General features: G+C 34.5%; 1 long non-coding RNA gene across 4 annotated transcripts; it reads right to left on the reverse strand.

Annotated features, from left to right (window-relative positions):
- Positions 1–208: 208 nt before the first annotated feature.
- LOC132615292 (uncharacterized) lies at positions 209–3,676 on the reverse strand. 4 transcript variants are annotated; one of them, XR_009572645.1, is made up of 5 exons: positions 3,504–3,676; positions 2,502–2,869; positions 1,048–1,258; positions 680–931; positions 209–564 (listed from the first exon to the last, which is right to left on the reverse strand). It is a non-coding gene; the product is annotated as an uncharacterized LOC132615292 (long non-coding RNA). The 4 variants fall into 4 exon arrangements; XR_009572646.1 differs by having other exon boundaries at positions 680–767; positions 851–931; positions 1,048–2,869; XR_009572644.1 differs by having other exon boundaries at positions 1,048–2,835.
- Between the last annotated feature and the right edge of the window lie 12,309 nt (positions 3,677–15,985).

Below are 15,985 nucleotides of genomic sequence, written 5' to 3' on the forward strand. Positions count from 1 at the left end.
CATGTTATGGACTTTAAAAGCTCTTTTAATAATTTTTTCGTGACGCTTTAAGCTGTTCGTGGGTGATTGAAAGTCTTCATATCCAAGATATCCCACACACTCACTCTTGATATTGACCTTTGTACCTTAATTTGCATTATTCTCCCCTTCTTGAAAAGAATTCGTCCTCGAATTCAAGTCTTGCTAAACAAAGAATTCGTCCTCGAAGTCAAATTCAATTCGAAACTACTTCAAAGTTGAATCAAAACGTCATTCAAACATTCCGAAGAGACATTAAGCTACTTCAACATTCGCAAACATCTACACAACATTAAACTACTTCACAACCTTTGCAAACATCCACAAAACATTAAACTAGTAGATCTACACTAAATTAGTCTACAACATTAGACTAAGTTAGTCTACAACATTAGACTACTTCACCGCTCGCAAACATCCACAAAACACTTACACAATCCACAAATCCACCACAACATTAACATTCAAACATAGTAAGCGCTGAGCTTTCTTCTTGAAGTTTTGAGCTAGCCGTGTCTCATGTTCCGGGTGCCAGACTCATTTTTCCTGCAATGAAAAGTAAATGAGCTTATTAATAAGGAATAGATCAATATAAGTGGATTGTTTAAATAAACTAGATGAGTGATAATCGTGCCTGCAAGAGTGCAACATGAATCTTCACCTTTTAGTTTGCTAAAAATCCATTTCCTTCTTTTCAACATTATTTGGGAGGCTCCGCAACCAAAACAATGCTAGTCAAGTTAAAGTCGCTTCATTGAAGTAAAAGAGGTGATAAAAAAGCGATAGAAATATAGTATAATTCCCTTTATAAATGGAAAGAATATCATCTAACCTTGATGGTTTTGGTCTGTAATTTAGCTTTTGGAAGAAGAAGAGGTGGAAGTCCCAGTTGTGAAAGAGACAGCTAAGGAACCTGCCAAAATTAGTCATGGTAAAGTAAATGATTAAAAAACCATCAATATTTCAGCAAACTTATATCACAAATCAGTGTGGAATAGCTCATTTAACAACACAAGGATGATTCGATACCCATTAGCCGTATAGAAGGACTTGACATTGCTCCAAGTTCCATGCTAAGTATCCGAGGCATACCCATAATTGTATGTTTTGCACTTTGAGAGACAATGGGATTGAATTTAACATCTGGTAACCTATCCAACATTCATTGAATCTCTTTGGGACAATGGTAGTTCAAGGATAATCAGGAAAAAACATCTTTCTGATTGTCTGATATACTGGACTTCACCATTCATAAGCACCAAACAAACAGCATTAGACTCTGCATCTTCTATTTGATTTAGAATTTTTGGTTGCTCAACTAGAAAACTATTTTGCATTCTTATAAGTCATGAGATCACAGAGTGGTACAATGAAAACTTAACAACACATCATCGAAAAGTAAATTTGTTGCAAATTAATTTGTTTGAACAGATCAACCAACTCAGACATAGTAGTTTCAACATCAAAATGACACTAAAATCTTGAGTGTGCATGCATCGGAATTTCTGCTGTCAAAGAATAGTAGGTAAAATAAGTAGCATGTGAGGACACAAAAGTATAATCCTTTAACGCGAAAAATGAAAATTTACACTCTCTTCCTCAAGGAAAATCTCCATTTTGATAAAGAAATGTCAATGTCAAGTTTCAGTTAGAAAATAGAAACTAAAGACCCAGAAGCTCAGAAAAGCCCATAGAAGGAACTGGGAAGAATCAACACAGTACTTACAAATCTGAATTATACCTTCTCATTGCTTTAATCTTTTGCTTTTCATTTTATTCCATTGACAGCTTCTTTAACTTTTGTCTCTTTTCTCTTTCCATTAACTATATCATGAGATCTCTTTTCCAACAAGAACAAACATCAAAGACCAAATCTCTACACTACACTAACAGAATAAATAGCATTATTCTTACAGAACACTCACAGACATTTTCAACATTACAGGTCATCTACTGACATCAAAAGCACGCACTTCCAACACAAGAATCACCAAATCTATCATTGCAAATATTAAAGTGCATGAATATTGGACATAACATAAGCCAAAGCAAAGACATCAAGTATAGATGTCTATCATCACATCTAATAAGCAGAACAATTATCTTAAAAGACTAGTAAATCAAACAACACTTTGTTTGTGGTAAATTCACCCTTCCACATTGATCACATAGGCATCATTAAAAGTTCAAAATTAACCAACCATAAAACTAAAGTAAAAAAACCAAAATTCAAGTTTTGGTCTACTTACTTAGGTGAAATGTGAAAGAATCTTGGACACTACATAAGCCAAAAAGGCCATCATGTTAAGATGTCAATCATCACATTAATAAGCAGAACAATTAACTTAAAAGGCCAGTAAATCAAACAACCCTTTATTTTAGGTAAACTTGTCCATCCACAATATAGACATCATCATAACTTCAAAATTCACCAACCATAAAACTAAAGTAAAAAAGCAGAATTCAAGTTTTGGCCTACTTACTTAAGTGAAATGTGAAAAAACCTTGGATACAACATAAGATAAAAAAGGCCAGTAAATCAACCAAGTTTCAGCACAATGCTTATGTGCAGCAGCCAAATCATCTTTACAAGAACATCCCAATTCAATAGCAACACCAGACTCAACTCCAATATCCACCAAACTCAAGTGACAAATTCTACAATCTCTTTCAACAATTTCCCCTAAATGCACCTTATTACTTTCATCATCACCATTTTCTATATCAACTGAACCATCAGACTTACTGCCACGTGTATAGCTATAATCATCTTTATTTTTAGAATCAAACTGAGAATAACAAGAACCCACCTCAGACCTGTTGGAAATTGGAAAATCTATTCAGCAAAGACCTGTTTAATTCAATGTTCAAAACCAAAATCAGCAGTTGCCCTAATTCGCAATTAAAGCTTCAGTTGAGATAGATTTCTATTTCAAAAGTTAACCTTTATTTCTTCAATTCTTGGTCAATAAACAATTCATAGAGTTCCACATATTTCAGATGCCATTTTCCAGAATATGACGAGGTCATTCTTGTTGGCTACTGTTTTTATCTCTATTTTTTCGATATCAATCAAAGTATTTAAAGAAAAACGAATGATACTTTTACAATCAGGAATATTATATGCAACAAATTTCTGTCCAAAATAGTCAAATAACATGTAGAAAAATGTAAGAAAAAAGTCATCCCATGCTAAAGAAATAATTACAAGACCCAATCTCTACAAGACTCAATCTCCAACTATAGAAACCAAAACAAGCTTGATAATTACACCTCTGTTTGAACAAGTTTGAAAATTTACTCAAATTAATAATAGACAAACAAGAAAAAGTAATATTGTCAATTCCACAACTAGTAATATTGAGGAATTCCATATAACTCTAATTCTAAGTATAGGAATTCACTTTGTAAATCAGAAATGATATATATTACGCAAACTCTTTTTTCAATGTCATTTCTTAGCCAAGAAAAGAAAGAAAGCATACCTCCAGTGGTTCGCCGTCGACGGCGAGGGAAACGACGGGACTGGGTAGGGGCGTCGGCGACGACGGTGACTGGCAGGAATGCTGGCGACGTCGACGGCGTTATTAGGTTAGGGTTAGAGAGAGAGGGGGAAAGAGAAAAGGTGAGAGGAAAGAGAGAGAAATGTTTATTTGGGTAATCTGGACGTTTTAATTTTATTCTTTTAATAATTTTATTTTTAATTTAAAAGAATACCGACCTCACGAGGTCGGTATTCTTTTAAATTAAAAATAAAATTATAATATTTAGCATCAAATTAATTTCCGACCTAGTGAGGTCGGTAAATTATTTTTTCAAATTTTGGTATAATATTACCGACCTCATGAGGTCGGTTTATTTTAAAAAAATTGAAAAATAAATATTATGAATTTACCGCCCTCATGAGGTCGGTTTTTTTCCGACCTCAAATGAGATCGGTTTTTTGAGGTCGGGAAATTCTATTTTTTTAGTAGTGTCACAAGCTTTTTTGAATTAGTTGCGTGATAGCATTTGCTCTTAAATTCGCACCAAAAAGATCAAACTTAAATTTGCACCAAAAAGATCAACACTAAATAAAAAAATGTAGGAAAGGAGGAAGATTAGTGGAATTGATGAAGAACTAGAAACTGATCTCCCCATTTTTTTATTTTTTTTGTAACTCACAATTTCATTATTTGAGATTATAAGTACGAGTGCAAATATTTTTTTGAAAAGGTAAAACTCTACTAGTATTAATGTTTTTACCTATTACAAACTTGAATATCTGATTCCTTATATTATGGATTATGATATTCTAAAGAGATAATAGTCCAAAAACACACTTGAAATATTACTTTTTTGCGAGTGTTTTATCTGAACTATCAAGTGTTTTACGTTTTCTCCTTGAACTATCACTAACTATTTATCAAAATACACCTCAACTAGTACTTGATGGTGCGTGCTGTACACTCTTTTTTTTTTTAATTTAAAAATGGTGCCAACTGGAACTCTACGCGGATAATTAAAGTAATTAATTGGAAAATAAAAAAAGAGATAATGGTCAAAACACACACCTAAAGTATCACTTTTATACAAGCTTCTACCTGAACTATCAGGTGTTTGCTTTTCGTACCTAAACTAACATCAACTATTTATCAACATACATCTCGAAATTAATGAATCAGCTACCATGTGGACGAAATTTTATGGGCAAATTAAGTTGTCACGCGCCTTTTGATGATTGTGTTCAAACACTTGGTCTAGTTAGTCTCAATGTGTATTTTGATAACTAGTTGATTATCTCAAGTGGGAAACTCGCAATAAAAATGATACTTTGGTGTGTTTTGATTCATGGATTTTCATGAACTTGCTTCTAATTTTGCTACCCCCATTTTCGTCTCCATTCAAATGAAGGAAAGATAATAGGTTTAACTTTGTTAACTTTCTCCTTCACCTACTCTTCCGTAATCTTATCTTTCCATACCGCCTCATTCTAGTAGCTAGATTAAGAAATAAATTTTTAATGGACATTCACAACAATGCATCACAATTATAAATTTTTGGTTATCCTATTTTTTCTTTTATTGAATATGATCTACAACTCTTATTTCTTAGTCGACCATTAACTTTTTTTTTAAAAGAAAAGCCGCAGAAGGTTACTCCAGAAGTTTCCAAGGAAAATCAATATCTAAGTTTGGGATTTAAATCTTGGCAAGCAAATCAATATCTGGAAATATAAGAAGCTTATGGCATCTGATGGTCTGAATTTGTTCTCCTATTTTTCATAAGAGATATTATTAACGATTATATATAAAGTTCATTACAAATATCAATATGGAGTATGCGCATTTTCTTCAGTTCTTAATAGCTCATTTTCATTAAAAAAAAAAAACGCTCTAAATATCTAATTTTCATCAATATATGAGAAATTCAGTGTGATGTATGCGAATGTAATCAATTATCATGAAGATCATTTCAAATTCAGCTAAACATGTTCAGATTGCACTGATATAATCACTTAGTCAAATACTTCGCCAATTAACAGACTACGTACTTATAACATGACATTGGTACCCATATAATTGCTCGTCACCTCACAAGTTCGGAACCTCCTTTTCAACCTTACCCCGTATTATTTAGTTAGTAACCAAAAAAACACGTCAAATAGAGTCTAGGAAGTCTCAACATGCCTTAGATTCGAAGTCCAAAGCTCATGAAATGGTCTTTACCTTCCTTAAAGTCTCCGATTATTCTCAATATGTTCAAGTATCCAATCTACATAAACATGCGAGTCCGTAGACCCCCATAATGATATATAAACTACTCGGTCAAAAAAGTCAACCCAAAAGTCAACTTTGAGTCCTCGGGATCGAAACTGAAATCTATTGAAAAATCGTATTATCCATAACCCATAGACCCTAAATTCGAAAATCATCCAAATCCATCAACAAATCATTACCTAAATTAAGCTCAAATCCTCAATTTCATCAAACGAAACACGGATTAAAACACTATAATGACAGGAGTTAAACCTGTTAACTAGTTTGAACCGGACCGGACTGGTACCGGTTAACAAATCAGCCGGTTTCCGGTTAAAATATCGGAACCGGCCACCCGTTCCAGTTTACCGGTTAAAAATCCGAAACCGGAACCAGTCCGGTTCAAACAAGTCCAAAACCTCTTTTTTTTTTTTGTATAGTATATATATTATAGTATTTATTAGTATATTGTAGGTATATTTACATATGTTATATAAGTTTATAAGTAAAGTTTATATATTTACTGACTAACAGGCTAACAGCAAGTCAGCAATACAGCATATACGTGTGTATATATATATATATATATATATATATATATATATATATATATATATATATTATAAGTATATTTTAGTTATTTTTCAAGCATATAACTTTCTAGTTTTTAATTTAAGTAGATGTATATTATAAGTATATTTTAGGTATATTCCTAACTTAATATAAGTAAAAATATGAACACAAGCAAATAGAAGAAAGCTCAATGAGCCATACATTTTATTCATTCTTGGATAACATTTATTTGCAAGTTGTAGTTTTTTTTTAACTTATAAATAATACATGAGTTGCAAAGAAATAGTAGAATAATAAAATCACCAATTCTCAATCATTTGGTTAATTTCCCCCATATCATATTCGGCCATGGAGATATCTTCAAAGTCTTCCATTTGGTCCGGTCCACTTGCTATCAAATCTTCAATCTCTTTCTCTTCGCCTTCCTCCGTTTCTAAGTTTTGGTTGCGTCACTCCGATCTAATCCAATCGCGAATGCACACTAGTACTTGCAAGCTAAAGCAGGATAATGAGTGTCTATGGTCTCCAATTTGTTGTCTTCCTTGGCTAAATGCACTCTCCGAAGCCACGGTTGATACTTGAACCGTAAGGATATCTCGAGCCATTCTTGAGAGTATCGGATGACTTGCCTTATATTTCTTCCACCATGCTAAGACGTCCAACTCATCTAGTTCCTTGATATCCACATTTGGCTGCATCAAATAAAAGTTATATTCATCAAAGTTTGCACTACAAGAAGGAGTTGGCTGTGAATGTAAAACTTTTAAATGCGACAAACACGACAAGCCCTTTTTGCTACTTTGAGAAGTAGTAGGGCGTGGAGCAACAGGTGTAGCATGTTCTTCCAAATTAGAATAATGAGTAAAAACTTTTCTAAACTCGTCATCAATTTCGAGTTCGGCTTCAGCTAAAGATGGTTGAACTCCCTTTTCAAGTTCTAAAAATGTATAAATTTGACCAACCAATGCTCTAGTATAAGACACTTTTAAACAAGGATTTAAAAGGGAACCTAATATAAATAAAGTTGGGATGGGAAAAAACTACTTCTTAAATTTTGTTGTCATATCAAAAATAGCCGCTTGATAACCGGGTTTATATTTATACTCTTGTAAAACTCTAGCTATTTCCGCTAAGTAGGCTAAAATTCCAATTACCATGGGATAAAATTATTTAGAAAAAGCAAGAGTTGCATTATAAAATTTTTTTAAGAGTTCAACACATTCCTTAACATATTCCCAATGCGTAAAATTTAACCAATCATCATTATTAATATTATATTTGTTGTGAACTTGTTGTATGGGAATCCTATACTCATATGCTTGTTGTAGCATAATGTAAGTGTAGTTGCACCTAGTCTCAATTTCTACTTGAATTTTTCTATGTCTAAGGTTATTTTCCACACAACAATTCTTAAAATCTCTAAGTCTTCCCCTATTAGCATTACAAATAGAAACGCAACCGCATCTCTAAATTTTTTAATAGAATCGTCAAAACACACAAGACCATCTTTAGCAATTAAGTTTAAAATGTGACAACTACATCTCACATGAAAAATATTTTTTAGCGGAGGGTTTAATTCTCTTTTTAAAAGACCAATCGCCGTTATATTATTAGAAGCATTATCTAAATCAATACAAAGTGTTTTTCTATAAATGTTAAAAAATCTCATAAGAGTAGACATTGAATCCGCTAAAATTTTTCCATCATGACGACCTTTTCCTTCATCATATAAAAAAGATATAATTCTTTTTTGCATAACCCAATTGTCATCAACCCAATGACATGTAATAGCAAAAAAATCTAACTTGTTAAGACTAAGACCCAAATCAGCGGTAAGAGAAACATTACAATTTAAAGAATTAAATACATGGCGCAAATAAAATCTATATTTTTTATACAAATCTATAACATCCTCTCTACAAGTACTTCTAGGAATACCCTCAAATAACGGATTATAACAACGTTGAATGTAAGTAACAAACCCCAAACCCGAAGGAAAGGAAAATGGTTAACAATCATAAGCTACCATTTTAGCTATTTCTACACGCTCTTTTTTCTTGTGATACTTAAAATTTTTACCGGTTCGTGGGTCTATTGTCCTTTGAATGCCCCCCACATTTGAACCCATTTGCTCTCCCCAAACATTCATATGTTTCTTTCTCATATGACCATTTAGTGTACCCGTTCCACCATCCTTACTAGTTTCTTGCCTAAAAGCAAATACTTGTCCACATATGGTACATTTAACTGTTTGGCTTTCCCTATCCTTAGTCATAAATTTCCAAATTTTAGCGGTTGGCTTACGAGTTCTAGACGGTTTGTCTTGTATATGTGATTGTGCGGGACATGTATCTCCTATGGAATTTTTGAGGGCTTGCGTTTCATCATCATCATCATCAATTTCATTAAAAGTGTCGGTATAATGTTATTGCATTGCCTCATGACCTAAAAGTGGATTATTTCCACCAACATCAATACCTAAATTAGGTGTTTCTTCCACAAATGTTTCCTCATTAAGCCCACGCCTAACAATACCACTACTATCGGCACCACGTCTAAATTTCTTCGCCATTATTAAATAGAATTAATTTAAATCACAAGAAAATAAATTGCAACAAATTAAGTTGTGTAAATTAAATTGCGAAAAATTAAGATAGAGTTGGAACGAAGGTACCAAATTTCCGGACTAATTTCTAACAAAGTGAAGGCGGCTAGAATTGCAAATCCACCAAAGCTACTTCGGATTGTTGCAAAATCACCAACTCCACCAACAATATTATAATTGCAAATTTAATAATTGAAACTATAATAAGACTTTATAATAGTTATTTAAGAGAAATTTAAAGTGGCTAATTGTTGCAAAGTAACTATAATTGAGAGATTGAGATTTGAGAGAAAGAGAAGAGTGAATTGGTGTGGATTAAAATGAAAATGGAGAGGGGTTTATATAGGGGTGGGGGATGGGTTAAAGTGTTAAAAAAAGTTTGGGGGTTGGGGGGGGGGGGGGGGGGGGGGGAATGGGTTTGGGACCGTTTGGCAACGGCCATTTTTGCAAATGGACCGTTGCCCAACGGTCCAAATTAGCTCGACCGATTTTACCGGTCCGGTTCCGGTTCCAAAAAAATAGAAATCGGACCGGTAGTTAATATACGGTTAATCGGTTCAACCGGTTCCGGTTTTACCGGTCCGGTTACCGGTTTGAACCGATTAACCCAAACCGGTTGACGGGTTTAACAGGAGTCAAGGAGATATGCTAAAAGAAGGGTTAGAGTCTTACTACTCTTTGAAAACAAGTTGATAGCCTCCAAAGTCGTCCAAATCCGAGATCAAGAGCTCCAAATATCAATTTATAAAATGTCAAGTTGAAGTGGGATTTTTCAATCTGCCTAAGGGTCCTTCTTGGAGATTACAGGACCATCCAATGCTATCGTGGGCCTCCAGAGACTCAACTCCGCCCAACGCGACACCAAACATTGAGATTGTGATGCACACCTGTACTGCCGACCGTATGTGACCGCGACAGATCCTACGCAAGTGTGATGACCTGGCCCCCTCACAACCCTTGGCAATCATTAGACCTCTCATCATGACTACAAAGGCCAATTGCTGGCACCAAAAACCAGCAAAAATTTGGTGCCTTCCGAATTCCGCTTAAGTACTCGAAACTCACCTGAACCCTTCGGGCTACAAATAAAGTATGTATTTCACTCCAAAAACACATTACAAACCTGGTGGAATGCTCAAAACATTTATCCAGGGTCATCTAATCACATTGTTGACCGTGGTCAACTCTTGATACTTAAGTCAACTAGTTTATCACTTGAGTGTGCGAAACACTCCTGAGCCCCTTGGAATTCATCCAAACCATCCAACTAAGTCATAAATCATATTTCGGATCTAAGGAACTTTATTCGATTCCGTTAACCCCGAATGTCGACTTTGACCAACCATCCCTTTTATGTTTTTCTCAAGAACTCAAGATTTTGGTTTTCTTCTCTGATACTCTTCCTATTGTCTCGAAAACCATGTCACCCATCCATGCCAAACTCAAAATGACCGGACGGGTAATTACAAAGGAACTTATAGACTACATAGAGTCTTTAAAGAAGATGGATAAAGTACCAAAATTGGAGAGAATTGTTGAGGATTGGAGTAGGGGCAATTAGATTCAGTTCTTTAGGTGAACAAAGAATTGTAACCTTAAAATTTGCTCGAGTTATAGTGAAGAGTTGGAGACCTATTGAAGATAGGAAGTGATTTTTGGCTCTCTTGAGCAAGGAGTTTTCCATGTAAAAATACTAGTGTTGATTTACTATTCCCCAATTTACATCTATAGATCGCAGCAAAATAACACTATTGTTGGCTAGACAATTAAATAATTAAGCACATGATATGAATAAATAACCAAAACAAAAAATCAGTAAAATCAATTCAAAATGCAACAACCATGAAAACCCCATAACCCTAGAATTAAGGAATTTAACTACGTATAATCATATAGAAAATCCAATACAATCCCAATAATTCATAAATAAAAGAGATAGATAAATACAAGATGAACCCATAAGTTATGCAATAGATCGCTCTTGCTTCTGATCAATGACTTTCTAGATTTTTCAATTGAAAATTGTCAAGGAGTTTTCAAAGAAAACCAACAATATTTATGCATAGACTGTGATCCAAACTCTTGAAAATGTAAAAGTTTAATATTTAACGTTCATGAAAAATTCATGGATTTTCACGAACTTGTGAACCATACTCTCATGAAGAAAATATATGCATCAAATTCATAAATTCATGAACTTTTGAATCACACTCTCATAAGAGAAAATATATGCATCAAATTCATGGTCCCAAAGGTGCGAAATAAATATCCCTAATAAGTTCAAAGAAGCAAGCAAGATTTTCATTATCCTGAGCAAAGAGATTTGGAATATTTGGAGATTGGTAGAAATAATCCATACAAGTGAATACGTGATTATATGCACCATAAGCTGCTTGATCCAAATCACCTTTGAATAGTAAGGTATGAATTAAATTCTTGAAATCTGATCTCAGAAGTACATAATGATGGAGACACTTTCTGTAAATCTTTCTAAATTCTGGATTTGTTTCATTTGAAGTGATTGTCAAAACCTTCCTTGCAATAATTGTGTAGTTTGAATATGCCAATTGGATTGTAATATCTTCAAGATTGAACTTAGTTGTTGCCCATTGAGCTCTTGAATCATTTTTGAAAATATTATAGCAAAAATCTTGTACAGAAGAGAAATCACAAGCTTTTTGAATTAGTTGGGTGACAGCATTTGCTCTTAAATTTGCACCAAAAACATCAACACTCAATAAAAAAATGTAGGGAAGGAGGAAGATTAGTTGAATTGATGAAGAACTAGAAATTGCTCTCCCCATCTTTTTTTTTTGTAACTCACAATTTCATTATTTGAGATTATAAGTACGAGAGTGCAAGTATTTTTTTGAAAAGGCAAAACTACTTGTATTAATGTTTTTACCTATTACAAACTTGAATATCTGATTCCTTTATAATATGGATTATGATATTCTAAAGAGATAATGGTCAAAAACACGCTTAAAGTATCACCCTTTTGCGAGTTTTTTATCTGAACTATCAAGTGTTTTACGTTTTCTCCTTAAACTATCACCAACTGTTTATCAAAATATACCTCAACTAGTACTTGATGGTGTATGTTGTACACTTTTTTTTTTTTTTGGTTTAAAAATGGTGTCAAATGGAACTCCACACGGATAATTAAAGTTATTAATTGGAAAATAAAAAAATAAAATAAGAGATATTGGTCAAAACACACTCTTGAAGTATCACTTTTATACAAGCTTCCTACCTGAACAATCAGGTGTTTGTGTTTCTTACCTAAAATATCACTAACTATTTATCAAAACACATCTCGAAATTAATGAATTAACTACCATGTGGATGAATTTTTATGGGCAACTTAAGTTGTCACGCGCCTTTTGGCCATTTTGTTCAAACACTTGGTCTAGTCAGCCTCAATGTGTGTTGTCAGCCTCAATGTGTGTTTTGATAAATACTTCTTTATCTCATGTGGAAAACTCGCAATAAAAATGATACATGTGTTTTTTATCGTTATCTCTATTCTAAATTTGCCTCCATTGTAATAGTCACACATCTTAAATAGATATATACACACACATATAGTTTATGCATTTAACATCGTAACCGTTGGAGATACTACAAAAAGAATATATACATAAATGCTCAAATGAAATATTCTCAAATTATCCTAATTAAGAAGGCTGATATACATGATTGAGTATTTTATATAAAATTAATAAGATTCTATATATATAAAGAATGAATGCATTTACTTAAGTTGCCCATCCTCTATCACATTGTGATAATCCTCATTTATATTATGCTAAATATGGACTCTTTAGTTTCAATATTTTTCTAGCAAGTTGTCTCAATTCAGGACAATTGCCCAAGTTTGGAATAAAATAAATTTCGCGGGTGGTAATTCTACTTTAAATTCATTGTACTAAAGTCATAATTCTACGAAATCAAATAAAATACTCAATCATGTATATCAGAAAATAAATTTAGATCACGAAAAAGACAAAACACACAAGAGGGGTTAATTGAGTGTTTGCTAAATTTTGCAACTCTTTTGCGAAATTCTTATATTTTAAATAGTTTGAAGTTACGAACTAAACAATCAAAGGTTAGACAGTTGATCAACAATTAGTAAGCAAACACGAGACTAATATAAGTAAGAAGATTCAAACTCAATAGTTATACTAGTACGGCAATCCTATTCTCAATCTCCCTTTAATCATAGGGGTTTTGCAATGAGCTACTATTGTCTCGAGCACAAGAAATGAATAGGTTTCCACGTTGATAAGCCAAGCTACCTTGTGTTTTGATGTTTTGATGACTTGACAAACCTATTCGAGGAACTAGTTACGATGACAAGAAGACTAAGTGTCCTGAAGTGTCGTACAGTCAACTCTACAGCTGTAAAGCTGCTGCCACTGTAGCTGTACAACAAAGCAGCAACAACAGCACAGTTGCTTTATGGGCTGTTATCTTCACTCTTTCTCTACATATTCAAACATCATGCTAAAGTGAAGATTTGATTCATGCAAAATACAGAAATTGTTCATATCTAAAAGTGCAAGTCTCACATCAAGGTGTGTTCAAGAACAAACCCTCAATAAATCCAAGGACCTGTTCTACAACTAAAGCTGTTTTAAGTCCTAGGAGTGTTAAGTTTCTGTTCTTTTGTTCTTAAACTTGTAAACCTACTCTTCTCAAAAGGAATCCGGCGTAGGTACCCTGAATTCTCAGTAGTTTCGCATAGGTAGTTTACCTTCATTCTATTGAGTGGTACCCTTGGCTAGAGTTAATCAAGGTGTATTAGTATGTTTGGCTGGAGGTAGTCAAACAGTGTTGAACTCTCAAAGGCTGCTTGTAGGGAGTGAATCTTCACAAACGTTTGAGTGGTACACTAGGTTGGAGTTAGTCTAGGTGTATCAATGGATTGGATAGAGGTAGTCAAGAGTTACTTGTAGTTGGGGTACTGTAGGGGTGGAGGGATTATGTGAGTTAATTCCTAGATTGCAAGAGTTGTAACCTGAAGTTGCTCGGCGTAGTGGAGTTGAAATCCTACGTGGTGGGTCGTGGTTTTTAATCCCTTGATCAAGGAGTTTTCCACGATAATATCCTGTGTTCTTTACTTACTGCACTGCATCAGGGAACTAGTACACAACCAAGTCCCTCATATATTGTTTGGTGGACGCATAGCCTTTATCAATTGGCATCAGAGTCAGTTCTTTCTAAAAGGTTAACACTAAGAAAGGATCGTCCACATGGTTGCTCTACTAAACAAAGAAGAGAAGAGAAAGAATTTGAATGTTGAGGGAAGAAGTAAGTCAAATGCTGATGACGAACTAGAAATAGCATATTTCACTCACAAATTCCAAAGAATTGTTCGAAGAAGTGCTAAGTCCCTGAAAAAGAAAAGTCACAATGAAAATCCCAAGGACAACTCCAACAAGATAGCTACAAGAAATCTGGTGCTCGATAAAAGCTCAGAAGAGAGGAAGCTGAAAAGTTGGTGAGGTAGGCTCTTACCGCATGGAGAGAATCGATGAGGGAATCTGAAGACGAAGCGGACTCAAGTGATGCACCCAAGTCTGGGGCCAACAACGAATCCTGAACGAGTGATTCTAATCCCAGTCTCTTAAAGAACCCTTGTGCTAAAAATAAAACCAAAGAAAAGGTGAAAGACCCTCTTGATGATCAAACCAAACTGGAAGGTCACTCCCACAAAAGGCTAATCTCCTTGGTAAAAGATTTGATAAATGAGCTTCATGGACTCACTAAAGAAAAGGAGGAGCTAACTGAGAAACTTGACAACACAGAACAAGAAAGGGATGATATGGTCGTTTTTATCGTACATCTACAAGAGCAAGTTGAGAAAGCTACTAAACAAAACTTTCTTCTAAACAGCCATATCAAAGAACTGATGAATACACCTCTTGAAGGAAAGGAGATAGCAATCAGAGCTCATAATGAACATGAGAACTATTTTGAGCAAACCAAAGTGGATCCTATAGCTAAGATGAAGAGGTATGAGGACACCACTAAATAAAAGACAAGAAAGAAAGGACCTGGTCCTCACCAGGAGGGAGAAGACCTTCTTGAATGGAGAAGAGGAAGCCTAGTTCATCATATTCACCACTCTAAGGGACCCAATTCTGCATGGGTTCCCGATTGGAGTTAGTATTCCAGCCAGAAGACTTGAGTTAGAAGATGACAGTGAAAAGGCAATACATGAAACTTTATTATCCTTTGATAAATGAAGAAAAGTCTTCTCACTCAAGGGTTCCTAAGGAAAGTTTGTGTGCTTGAACGACAACTTCCCTTGTTTTTGAAAATGAAAACTACAGAAGAAGATATGTGATCAAAGATACCGTGTTGAAATGAACATGATCCCTCCTGCCTATCAAAAAAGTGCAATATCCCTGGGCACAATTGCAGAGTGCATGAACTTATTCAACGAGGAAAGCATTCTATGCAGTATGAATGACCAGGTTGCTAACACTGATCAGACAGCAGTTCTAGAAGAAGCTCCTTACTTTCTACAATGGCAATGACAAGAGGAGATAGTGTCTGCCCTAATCTTTAAGAGATCTGGTCTCTATAACTCAGGTTAGTAGTCTCTTCAGCACCTGGAAATTGAAATTACCATTTAAGTGCCAAGTCACCAAGACTTTTTTGAAGAAAAAAAAACTCCTGAAGGTGTTACACCTCTTCTAAACCGTTTCGATCAAACGGTTCGCAACCCAACCAATCATCACTCTACAAAATCAAATACCCTTAAAATAAAATTCCACCTTCCCTCTCTTATCTGAAATCAAAATCTCAACTCATTTCATACTTCTCCTTCTCAAACTTCAAACATGCTCTCTCTCCCCCCCCCCCCCCCCCTCTTTTGTAGAGCCTTGTTCATCCTTTCCAATGAAATCTTATAATGTCTAATGAAGAAGTCACCACTCAATACCCTGCCTCCTCACCATCCAAAGCCAGAAATTCATCCGAATCGAACCAGCCTACTTCTTCCTAAAAACCCCAAACTCTCTTAGATCAAAATCCCATC

Source organism: Lycium barbarum, chromosome 10 (assembly GCF_019175385.1).
Source record: "Lycium barbarum isolate Lr01 chromosome 10, ASM1917538v2, whole genome shotgun sequence".
NCBI lineage: Eukaryota > Viridiplantae > Streptophyta > Magnoliopsida > Solanales > Solanaceae > Lycium > Lycium barbarum.